Here is a 13061-nt window from a genome sequence, read left to right on the forward strand (position 1 = left end):
TCCCTGACTTCCTTTTGATGCACATGAGAATAAGCTTGTTTATTTTCGTGGAAATTATATAAAATGTTCTGTATGTGAGGCGAACATTTATCGAAATAATAATTCAGCGTTCTGTTTCTGCAGTTGTAATAACACTGCGTTTCTTTAGTGATAGAACGAAATGGAGCATTGGCATTGTTGGCCAGGAAGATTCTCTAAACGAATTTTGACCTTTATAAATACAGTTTACTTCTAATAAAGCGCATCTCGCCTTTCCCTTGTCGAATATCTCATAACAACAAACCATACCATTTTCTATAACTTCTCCTAAAACTAAGATGAAGGGCGAAGTATTCAAATTATTCAGGAATCTACATATGTATCCTTTCCTATATTTGCTTGTTTTTTTGTGTGCCGGTCCGCCATTCTCTCTATGTCTTTGGTAGGGCGTTTCTTATCGCGTCTCCCAGTGGATTGACACATGAATAGACAGATAAGAGCATAGATATGAAGTTACATACAGATAATTTGGACTCAGTAACTACCGAGGTATGGATTCATATGGTAGATAGATGAACAGTCCAATTAGTTATTAAGATGATAGTTGATTTTGTTTATGAAAGTTTCCTTGCTCACTTGTTTAGAAAAAGAAAATCTATGATAGAGTAGAAGAATAATTTTTACAAAGAACGTTCCCAGAGAGAGAGAGAGAGAGAGAGAGAGAGAGAGAGAGAGAGAGAGAGAGAGAGAGGACTGATGGATATAGAAACCAGACTGACATACAAACGGCAGGATAAAGGCGGTGGACTGGGAGATAAAGGGGGTGCGCCTGACGTTCTCGCATGGATGGGGACGTGTCGGGAGGCGGAGGTGGCCGGCCATCCATCATAAGCCACGGGAGCGAGCGTGGGGGCCGGGACACCTGTGGGCCCTCGACCTGCGTGTCCCGCCGAAAGTGGTGCTAAAGGTGGGACCCTTAGAGTCAGTAATAATTGAGGGGGCACTTAAGTACGCCTGGACGGGGACCTGACGCCCTGCCATTTGCCTGGGTCACTTATTCTTCTGCTTTGCTCCCTCGTTTCCTCAGCTGCATCACTCTTCTACTCGTGTTTCAGTCCCTTTTCCAGTCGCAGTGTTCTTCTGTCTGAGACCTTTCACCATCTGCACTGTTTCTACATCTTGCTGTTTTGTTCATTTGCATCTTGAGTCATGGTTACGTCACTATTTGAAATGTGGAGTATGGGAGAGAATAAGAGCAAAGTATACCTGAAGAATGCATGTTACGTCTGTTGATTTTAATATTTTCTTTCTTTTATCTTTTCCATCTATGAGTTGCATGTCAGACTGTTTCCTTCCTGCTCTTTCACGACAGATTCGACGTTGAAATATTTGTGGAGCGAGTGTTACATTTCTCTCTTACCCGCATACCACCTCTCTCTGCCTTAAGATTTCCTAGAGAACTGCGAAACTTTTCATACACGTAACAACCTGATAAAATCTTCACCCTCTGAATACTGTATAGTTCTTATTCCTTAACATTTTCATCCCTTTTCACCTCTTCTGTGAGTTCCGCTGGCCTCCTTTCCCCTCCTATGTGAGTGTTAGTCCCCGCATGGGTCCGTGTACCCAGCCGTCGCTATCGCAGTAATGGACCCAAGGTGAACGCGTCCCCGTACAGTTCTTCAGATAAAGGAACACGACGCAGACTTTCGTCAGGTGGTGTAGCTCATCACAGTGACCGGAGAGACCTGCTACGTGATTCTCCAGCCGTGTCAGGGGATCAGGGACGCGTGGTGAGCAAATTCCTTGTGTGATTTCTTAAGATTCATCGTCCTTTTTTTCCAAGGTATTTTTTTCCAGGGATCACTTATATAATGACAAGAGTTGCTTATTTCATATTGAGGATTGTGGTTTTTTGGGGGTTGTAAATATTCGAGTGTAATTCTGGAGATCTGTATTTTTCTTTATCAGTAAGCTGGTTTGCTTTTATTTTTGTTCGGTTCTTTTTATGAAAATCGTGAAAATGCTTCGTAATGTGTGTGTGTGTGTGTGTGTGTGTTGAGTTACTGGATGTGAAAAGCAGCAGAACACACACACACACACACACACAAAAAAATGTCTCTTCCTTTTCTCTTGTCCCTTTTTCTCTTTTTCTCTCACCATACTTGCTGAGACAGAAGGCAAGACTTGTTTAGTTCGTCAGTTTTTTTTTTTTTTTCTTTATCAGTGTCATCCATAGGACATCTCTATCTTAACTTGTTTTCAAGTGTGGGAGAGGAACAAAAACTTTACTTCCACAAGGGTTCCACATGAGTCATCTCCCTCTTTGTCTCTGTAACCATGTCATTAAGTAGTTAGCGCGGAAGCCGTCGCCCACACATTCCGATGTATTACCTGCTGACACGGATAATTATGTACCCTTAGGATAATTATTGTACCTTTGAGATGTACCTTGGCACTGTTATGTATAGTTTTTATCAATGTAGGGTGGATACAATCTCTGGTATGTGTGTGTGTGTGTGTGTGTGTGTGTGTGTGTGTGTGTGTGTGTGTGTGTGTGTGTGTGTGTGTGTGTGTGTGTGTGTGTGTGTTTCATATGCTACTTTTCACTCATTGGCCTGTTTTGTATGATTGGGAGCGTGAGAGATGTAACTTTGATATGACTTAGTGGTGTGCGTCTTAAGGTTTTACTGTGAACCTGATGATCGTGAGCAGCCTCACTACCGCCCCCTCAGCCTCACCTGTGTCGCCTCACTACTTACCTGGCGGTGGGTGAAGAACAAACCTCTTAGCTCAGTGGCAAGGGCCATTGGGAAAATATTCTTCTTGTAAATACCAGTAGAAACGAAGGCCCTCGGTAAAAGGACGAAGTAAATAGGAAAAGTGTCTTTTCCGAACCCTTTCTCAGGCGATGGGTAAAAACGATGTCTTGCAATAAATCAATAACGGGCCAGGGACGGCGAGGGCGGCGAGTGTGGACTGGCGCGGCCTCCTTGTCTCCGCCCACTTCTCGCTTTTGGTGTGGACGAAGATGTTGCAGGGGGCGGCCTCCTCTGTGCTGTGCTGCGAAGCCCATCCAGCAGACACACGGGCTAGGGAGAATTCTAATCGAACACAAGTGCGTTAAGGGGAATCACTTAGATGCGTGTAGCGATGAAAGGAGGAGACAGCAAAAACACAGTCGCGAAGTTTGGGCCCTCAGTCAGGATCGATCACCGCCCCCCGCGCCGCTGTCATTTCGCGAGGCTGGCGCTCCGCCCCCTCGCAACACCTGACCCAATTTTGGCAAAGGCGGGGATTGGCTGTGCCACGCCTACATTGGGCGGGGTTCTACTGTGCAATTCTTGGTTGCCATAGGAACGTGCAGAGTCTCAGCCAATGGCACGCCGAGCCTCGCTGCGGGGGGAAACGATTGGCCGGCCGCCAGCGAGAGGGTTAAAAATGCCGAGTGCAGGAAACCAAGAGAACGGAGATGAAGATGAATCTCCTGCTTTATAATTTACGAGAAGATATTTGAGTTTTCGGCGTATATATATTGCGCTATGAAAATATTCTCATCTTAGCCTTCATACATTCATCTTCCTCTTCTTGTCAAGGGTGACGGGTGATGCTAAATTCAGCGGGTCTTTTGTCATCAAGTCTCAGGGAGAAGCATCCATCAGGCAGAGCTGCGGCCTCATCACCACCCTCCCACAACATTAGCCTGCCGCTATTCCTCCTGGACGCGGAAAAAGAGGAAGGGCGTTTACTCCTGCCGCTGATGAGTGTCGGGGAAGCTATATATACATCCGAAGATACAGGGGAGGGTGTCTCTCCGCCTAGTGGTGGTGGTGGTGGTGTCTCTGGCCAGCAACTACATCAGAAAGACGCGGTTTGCTCGTCATTTGTTTTTGTTGTCTTGAGAAGGTCACGGTCAGCCGATGATGATGATACACTGTCAAGATTCCTGATTTAGACTTTTTTTTTTCCTTTTGACGTTAGGTATCTGTCCATCTGTTTGTCTTTCTGTGTTCGTTTGTTAGTCTTATTCTTTCTCTTTCGTTTTTTTTATTTGCTTCTCATAGTCTTTAAATGTATCTCTCTCTCTCTCTCTCTCTCTCTCTCTCTCTCTCTCTCTCTCTCTCTCTCTCTCTCTCTCTCTCTCTCTCTCTCTCTCTCTCTCTCTCTCTCTCTCTCTCTCTCTCTCTCTCTCTCTCTCTCTCTCTCTCTCTCTCTCTCTCTCTCTCTCTCTCTCTCTCTCTCTCTCTCTCTCTCTCTCTCTCTCACACACACACACACACACACACACACACACACACACACACACACACACACACACACACACACACACACACACACACACACACACACACACACACACACACACACACACACACACACACACACAAACACACACACTTCCTTCTTTTCTTTCTTAACTTGTTCAAAGAGCAAAGCGTGATACTTGCCTTAGTCATGAAAGCTGAACTGATTTGCGTCACGGAGCCTGATATGAGTCTTGCACCTGAGTGGGAACTAATGCTCAACAAAAATTTAGTGGTGGACAGACAGCTGTTGCCGGGATGATGCAGCAGTCCTGTGTGCAGAGCAGGGAAATTTGAGTCTGTCTGATGTTCCCTCTCTTGACTCCTCTTTGGTCATTAGAGGAGCTGTTATGGTGTTGGCAAGTCTGAGAGGAGGCCATTTGGTTACATTCCTCACAGACGCGGATGGAGTGAGATCTTGCTAGTCTCGTATAGTCATTGCTGGTGCTGAATATTTTACGTTGGGTCATTTCTTGGTGGTCTTTTTTGCAGTCACGTTATCAGCTGAGGTTGTGGGACACGGGACCACGATAAGTTTTTTTTTAATTTTTTTATTTTCTGATCTATGACTATGGAGTGAACGTGTGCTTCTAATTACCAACACTTTCATATGCTAAAGAGCTAAACTGCTAAACACTAAGCTCGCATGTCTCTTTGTAGGCACGCAAATATGTATGCATGTATGTAGATATGTAAAAGATATGTATTTTGCAGGTGATATATGTGTTCTCTCTCTCTCTCTCTCTCTCTCTCTCTCTCTCTCTCTCTCTCTCTCTCTCTCTCTCTCTCTCTCTCTCTCTCTCTCTCTCTCTCTCTCTGTCTGTCTCTCTCTCTCTCAAGTAACTGAGTGTATATATAAATGTATGTATGTATGTATGTATGTATGTATGTATGTATGTATGTATGAATGTATGTATGTATGAATGTATGTATGTATGTATGTATATATGCAAGTGTAGCGAAAAGAGCAAACTTATAATTGTCTCTTCAAATAACCAATATCTTTCTTTGATGTCAGCGAATTTTCCTTCGTTTCTTGTTTCCTTCTTCTGTCCGTCACTGCCACCACCACCCCCGTGCGTCCGTCAGCCCATCGGCGCGTTTCCGGAGCGACAGATTGTTTGAGAAAGACTGACTAAGGCGCGTCTTTTTCCTCTTTTCGCGAATTACGTTTTCCTTGACGAATTCAACTTCCACTGCTGATGTATTCCAGCCTGACGACTTCCCTTTAAGAATATTGTTGGAAGGATGGGCCGAATGAAAATAGATGAAGTGGTATTAATACTGTATTGCTTTTGCCGACCAGTCTTCGTGGTTGTAGTCAGCAGTTCTGGTGTTTCAGTGTTGGATAAGGACACATTTCTCTCTCTCTCTCTCTCTCTCTCTCTCTCTCTCTCTCTCTCTCTCTCTCTCTCTCTCTCTCTCTCTCTCTCTCTCTCTCTCTCTCTCTCTCTCTCTCTCTCTCTCTCTCTCTCTCTCTCTCTCATCTCTAATATCTCTCATCTTTCATCTCAGTGAGAGTAGGTGGTTTATATCGACCTGTTTCATAGCTCTAAATGAAGGCTCCTCAGGGCCACCAAACACCTCGCATAGCGGTGCTTTAGTCTCGTTCCTCACTCGTTTCATTAATTACGAGTGGGGCTCATCGGCGGTAATGATGCGAGGTGGTGGCAGCTGGCGAGGGAAATGGACCGAGGGTAAAGGAGAAACCTACCTCACGAGAAGCCTTCAAGGATCCTCATCTCTACAGGAAAAGAGAAGAAACAAGGGGTATAATGGCTATGCATGATTATGAATAAGAACACCAGTATTACTTTCTGAAGGGGTTTTAGTAGCATACTCGTATAGACGTTTAGTATTGAAAAAATCTAGTACTGTTACAGGAGTGAGAGAATTGAGAGGAGATACTAATGCATCTCAGTATTCAGGAAAGCAGCATTGTTTTAAAGAGGCTTCTGGTAGCATATATATTAAGGAAATTTTGCTCTCTTACGGAAATAAAAAAAAAGTAATAAGAATTTGAAGAAAAAATTGTTGAGAGATGCAAGACAGTAAAGTATGTATGTAATATTGCTGCTTCGTTTTTTCCCCTCTAATACTGAGGTGACACTGGTGCAGGCGTGTCGCGAATTTTGCTCACTAAACTGCACGGTAGATCATAGAATGTCTGGCAAGTGTGCGCCAACAGGATTAATGCCAATAAGACACTAGGGCTCTGCGTCTCCATGTGTTATCAAGTGGTTCATGAAGGTCATTTATGTTGCCACGGCAGCAGCGATCATGCTAAAGTGGCTGAAGGAAAGTGGATGGCTCACGGAGGAAGTTATCAACCTCCCCCATCCACCACCACCACCACTACCACCAACACCACCATCAACACCACGCTACATCCTGCCTAGTTACAAGCCACACAGACCACGTCCGTTCTAGTGCTTCTTAGTGGCAAAGCAAAAAAACTAGAAAAAAATGTATATATCTGGCATGAGTGGTGTGTGAGTCGTGTGTGTGATGGTTGTCAAACGTGTTTCCTCGCCGCCCGTAACGCCAGTGACGGATGAAGATTAACATATAAATAATGTGAGAGGTTTTGCGTCCGTCTAGTTCTCACGGCATTGGTCGCTGTGACGGCGCTCGGTCACGCTCCGCGGGCTATTATGTGACACACACACACACACACACACACACACACACACACACACACACACACACACACACACACACACACACACACACACACACACACACACACACACACACACACACTCGTACTTTGTTATCCATTTTTATCCTATTCTCTGTGTCTACTCCGTTTCCATGTATATTTTCTGCTAATGGCTGCCGCCCTCTTAATAATCATAACTATTACACGCACGCACGAACACACTTACACACACACACACACACACACACACACACACACACACACACACACAAACGATGATCATCACCATCACCACACACGAACACACACGCTCGACATACCTTGCAGTATCATAAATGACCTGGAGTAAATTTGCGGAAAAAAAATAACATGTCTTGTAAATCGCGCGAGAAACTCCACATGTAAACACGCACCAGCAGGCAAAAGAGTGTCACATAAATAAAGCATGGATCTTTCTAAACAGTAAAAGAGTTCGTGTAGGCGATTGTCCACTAGTGAAAATCTGCGGTGTATCATCTCCCTGTTTGCCTTACTCCTCGTCAGTAAACACATTACACTCCTTTCTAGCAGAGCACCTACTGAATTATTTCCAACCGTTACCTTCTATGGTCCTTCAGGTATCCTTTTATAATAAACGTAGGTCAAATTTTCCTGTGTATGTATTCATCTTGGATTTTGTTAACATTACTTTTGTGTGTGTGTGTTTTTTTTTTTTACATATCTTAATTTTAAGTGTTTTTTTTTTTGTGGGGGTGTTGCTTGTCTACGTATTAATAAGTTATCACCATTTTTTTTACTTATCCTTATCTGTACTTCTGCGAAATCAGGAATACAAGAACAAACTTAAAAAAGATAATTAGAGGAGCAAGAAGACACAGAAAGGAAATTAAGACTAAAAGAAGAGAAGCAACAGGGAGAAGGACAGGGAGGAAGGGAAGAAGATGAGATGAGAGTAGAGGGGGAGAAAAGGTGTGGTGTGTTCTGTGCTGGGAACCCTCAGATGCTGCTAATGGCCACGATCCTGGCTATATATCAGGGCGCAGTACAGAAATCCAATGGTCGAACAAATATAGGTGTGCACAGGTAACTAATGGCTGGCTAAACTTCCTACATGCAGGTGACGGCTCTGTGTGATTCTTTCTTTTAATCTCTCTCTCTCTCTCTCTCTCTCTCTCTCTCTCTCTCTCTCTCTCTCTCTCTCTCTCTCTCTCTCTCTCTCTCTCTCTCTCTCTCTCTCTCTCTCTCTCGTGAGCAGAAAGAATAATTACAGATACTGTGTCCTTTACAAGTACACCTATTGATCAGGGTCGTCGTGAGCAAGCTTTGTCCGTTTATTAGTAATTTACCAGAAAAAGAGGATGACCTCCAGTTTTAGCTCGTTAATGTCCTAGAAATTTAAATGATTACACCAGCCTTCGTGTTAGTGATGTCAGCATTCGTTACAGACACTGAATGCACAAGTAAACAGCTGGCTTTAATGGTCATCTCCTCTCTAATCTTCCCTTCAATGTATTTTATTTTTCAAGGCACGTCCGCATGCACGCACGCAGGCGGGCAGGCACGAGTACACGCATGTGGCTTGCATGTAGGCACCGCTGCACATTCTTTTAAGGAAGATTTTATTGGAGGTGTGTGACTAACAATGATAAGAGTGCAGGTTGTATACATTTGCTGATAAATGCAATGTTATATGGATGCTTGGCATGTCAATAAGCGCAGACTGAACCTAAAAGAACGTGTATCAAGAATGAGACTTCATTGTAAATATTTCATTTGTTAGAAAAAAAAACTAAAGAAAAAAATGAGGACTTTTCCTTTTTTTTTTTTTGTGTGTGTGCTTGGACGAAGAACTAAATGAGAGAGGAGAAGAGATAGAGAATGCGACACACAAAAGGAATGCAGCTGAAGGAGTGAGTGCGTTGTGTCCTAATAGAAGATTAATGAGAAAATGCAGAGTACAAAGGCAGTAAGAAGAATGTTGAGGAGCCAAGAAAGAGGTCACTTACAGGTGGAAGAAAAGAGAAGAAGGGAATGGATGAGTGGGAGTTGGAAGGTGGTTATAGAAGAAATTTTCTTCGTTACCTAAAATGTTACACGAGTAGTGAATAACAGTCAATGATGACTGAAGGAAGTTAAGATGCTCAGTTTCTCGAAACAACGATTATAAATTACTCAGCGGAAATTAATGTCTGTGTAAGATGTTTGTATTGTATCATTCTTACCTCCGATATACATTTTTTTTTTGTAGGAGGAAAAAAATAGGAAAAAATATAGAAAGTTCTCTTTTTAAGAACAATATATAATACTATTAGCTGGAGGCAATTAAAAAAAAAACACTGAAAAGATTACAAACTGATAAAATGAAGAAAGGAAACAGTGAATCTCCAAAAACATTAGGGAACTGTAAATGGTACCAAGACACACAAAAGTAATGAAATGTATATGCACAAAAATTTCACAAAGAGCAACTTATAAAAAGAAAATGATGGTGACATGTGAAGTCCATAAAGAGGGAGGTGGAGGCGATAACATTGTTTCTCTCGACGCTACGCACAAACAGGTTAACGTGTTCCCTGAGCAGCGTTATCATGCCATCTTACTACACTACTCTACATCTCTGAGCGTTGCTATCTCTCTCTCTCTCTCTCTCTCTCTCTCTCTCTCTCTCTCTCTCTCTCTCTCTCTCTCTCTCTCTCTCTCTCTCTCTCTCTCTCTCTCTCTCTCTCTCTCTCTCTCTCTCTCTCTCTCTCTCTCTCTCTCTCTCCTTTAGGTCATTACCTAAGTGCTGCTTACTTCTGTCTTGTCACTTCTCCCTATTGATCTGTTCTAACCTCCCCCCTCCCCCTCACCACACACACACACACACACACACACACACACACACACACACACACACACACACACACACACACACACACACACACACACACACACACACACACACACACACACACACACACACACACACACACACTACATTACATCACAAGCGGCACATATAATACCACAATGTTTACACTTATACCTTTTCACATCAACTTTTCATAAGCTTCACATTTCAACAGTTTCATTTCGTCACGCTGAAGAATGCACTGGTATGTGGAGACGCTGCTGTAATCGAAAAGAAGCCCTTACAACTGAAGCTTCTCGGTATCATGGCCTTTGGGGACAAGTGTAATTGTGATAGGAGCTCAGGGAGGGGAAGAGGGAAGAGGGGAGGGTAATGAGGGTCAAGGAGGAAGGGAAGGAGGGAAGGGAGGTGGACTGGCTTGAGTAGCTGCGTCAGGAGGATATGAAGAGCGCCTTCAGGTACTTCAGGCTACCATCTCCGCCTTATTACTTCCCTCTTGTTCCCCCTCCCTTCCTCCCCTACGTCTTGCCTCTTCCGTCTCTCTTCCCTTGAAGCGTCTTTGTGCCTCGCCCACCACCGTCTTACCTTGTTTTCTTCCCTTTCCCTTTAGTCCCTTTGTTGTCTCTTTATTTATTTATTTTTAATTATAAAGGAATCTGGGATATATTTTCATTTTTTGTTTACTTATTTGTTTTATATGTTGCATATATGTTATTTTTCTTGATTTCTTTCTTTTCCCCTATATCATTTAGTCTTACATAATCTATCTCATTGCCTAACTGGAAACCGAAAAGGAAACTGCACGGAAAAAAATATTAAAAGCATTACTTCATTATGATATTTCAATACATTATACTAATTATTTTTCAGTCCAATCAATGCTGAATCTTTTTTTTTTCGAACGTAGTAAAAAGAATATTACTGGGAGAAGTGATATTATGCCGGGATGATGTAAGTCAGACAGCACCTGCTCTTAATACGAATTAATACGTCTCTCTCGAGCAACGCGGCGGAGTGAGAAGATGTATAAATCATGATGTGTGTGGAGGCTTCAGACGCTGGCTTAGTCGAGGCTTTGCTCGGAATTCCACGCCATCCGTTTGCTTTCACTGCGGTGGAGACTGACAAAGTGTTGACGGGTTATGAGAGAGAGAGAGAGAGAGAGAGAGAGAGAGAGAGAGAGAGAGAGAGAGAGAGAGAGAGAGAGAGAGAGAGAGAGAGAGAGAGAGAGAGAGAGAGAGAGAGAGAGAGAGAGAGAGAGAGAGAGAGAGAGAGAGAGAGAGAGAGCCGAGCTGAGTCGAGCTTAATTAATCTCACTAGAGGTGGCGGTGCATTATTTCAAGTTTCCACGGGCGAGGCTGGACATTTTTCTTCCATGAGTGATGCCGAGACTGAGGACCTGATTAGGCTGCCTTTGTTGTTGTTTTTTGGTGCTGCGGGGAAGAAGGAGCGTGGGGACAGGGCTGTGCTTAGACGGGCTATTTATAACATTCGCTTGTGGTGTAGACGGGCGGGGCTGTACGTAGGGGGAGGGAAGGGGAGGGAATAGAGGGTAGGGCAGGGAAGGCGTGAGTGAGAAAGACAGGGAGGGAAAAGGAAATAGAGAGGGAGAATGGGTAAGAAGGGCGACAGGGGGAGTGACAAACTGCGAGCGACTGTCCTGCTTTTACTATTTTGGAGACTGTTGTGGGAAATCATTGCAGTGCGTGTCTTCATTTGCTCAGTACGCGGCGCAAAAAGACTCCGCAAGACAGGGGAGGGAACTTGCGTTTTTTTTTTTTTTTTTATGCAGCAGCTAGTTATTCAAACCTATAATTGCAGTGAAATTTGTCTAAAGGGGCTCTCTGTAAGCTGAAGTCCATAGCAACGTAGTGTATATTTTGAAACTTGTATGCATTGAATCATTTTTATCAGATTTTGTCAACATTACTTTTTGCGCTTCTTATATTTCATGCTTTTAATGTTTTTTTTGGTTGCCTACGTAGTAACAATATACAGTTTCCGTATTAGAGATAGTGGTAGCAGAGTATGCCGCATAATAAGATCATTCCACAGGTGTAAAGGGAAAAGTGAAGGCGAGACGACTGGAGCGCGTATGGGGAAATAGATTGGGGTTGCTTAATCAGTTCCCGCTGGGCCGTCATGGCGGTGATCTGTGTGTGAAGGTTTTGTGGCGTGTGTTGACGCCGGGGATGAGCGCCAGCTGAGGGCAGATGTGCATGAACCTCTACCAACATCTTGAAGTGGCACAATTTACTCTAGATGTCAAGATAATGAATCCTTGTACGAGACGAAGGCAAAAACTCGGTGCGCATGCCGGAGGAAGGAAAAGAGAAAAGGAAGGGAGGAATGAAGCAAGGGAGACAAATAAGGAGGAGGAGTGGAGGAGGGGAGGAGGAGGGAAAGAGGAAAGATGAGGGAAGTGGGCTGAGGTGAGGAAGTATGAAGTAGATTAGGAGATACAAGAAGTGAGAGAAAAAGTGAAATTTTTATACAAAATTTTTTACATTTTTGCGTACCATCTTAAAACGCTTTGCTGCACGCCGGATATACTGACCTGCTGGCAGAAAGGAGAAGACAGATAAAAAAGTGACAGCCCTGAACTACCTCCTCGCAAGGACAAGACAGGAGCACGTAGGAACAGCGATGGAGATCGAAAATTCCTAGTGCGGGTGTCGTGGAAGGAGAGAAATGAGAAATGGAGACGCAGGGGAACAAAAAAGTTGTGTTTTTTGTCATATTAAGATCATCACCGTCCTGACGAATACCAGACTCATTTTTCACGGTATGAACTCTGCCTTGGCTCTTCTCCTCCTCCTCCTCCTCCTCCTCCTCCTCCTCCTCCTCCTCCTCCTCCTCCTCCTCCTCCTCCTCCTCCTTCCTTGTTTCCCTTCCTTTCCCGTCTTCTGGAGGCCTACGGGGAGGATTTTTCTCTTTATCTCCTCATGCGCAAGAGATGTCATCAAGGCGTAGAGTAAATGGTACGTGGCCAGCAGACAGATTATGACTTCCTTTCATCCGTCGTGTCATCATTATCATTGTCATCGTCTTCGTCTTCGTCATCATCATCATTATTATCCTTCTCACAATCAAGGTTTTGTTGAAAAGTAGTGCGAAGTTATTTTTGTTTATGGGTGGTAAATTGAAAGTTTGCTCGTTCATATACTTATTTGTGTGTTTGATTCATAAGAACATAAAAACATAAAAAGCATAAGAAATAAGGGAAGCTGCAAGAAGCCATCAGGCTTACACGTGGCAGTCCCTG

The sequence above is a fragment of the Scylla paramamosain genome, chromosome 12 (genome assembly GCF_035594125.1).
Source record: "Scylla paramamosain isolate STU-SP2022 chromosome 12, ASM3559412v1, whole genome shotgun sequence".
In the NCBI taxonomy this organism is placed as follows: Eukaryota; Metazoa; Arthropoda; class Malacostraca; order Decapoda; family Portunidae; genus Scylla; species Scylla paramamosain.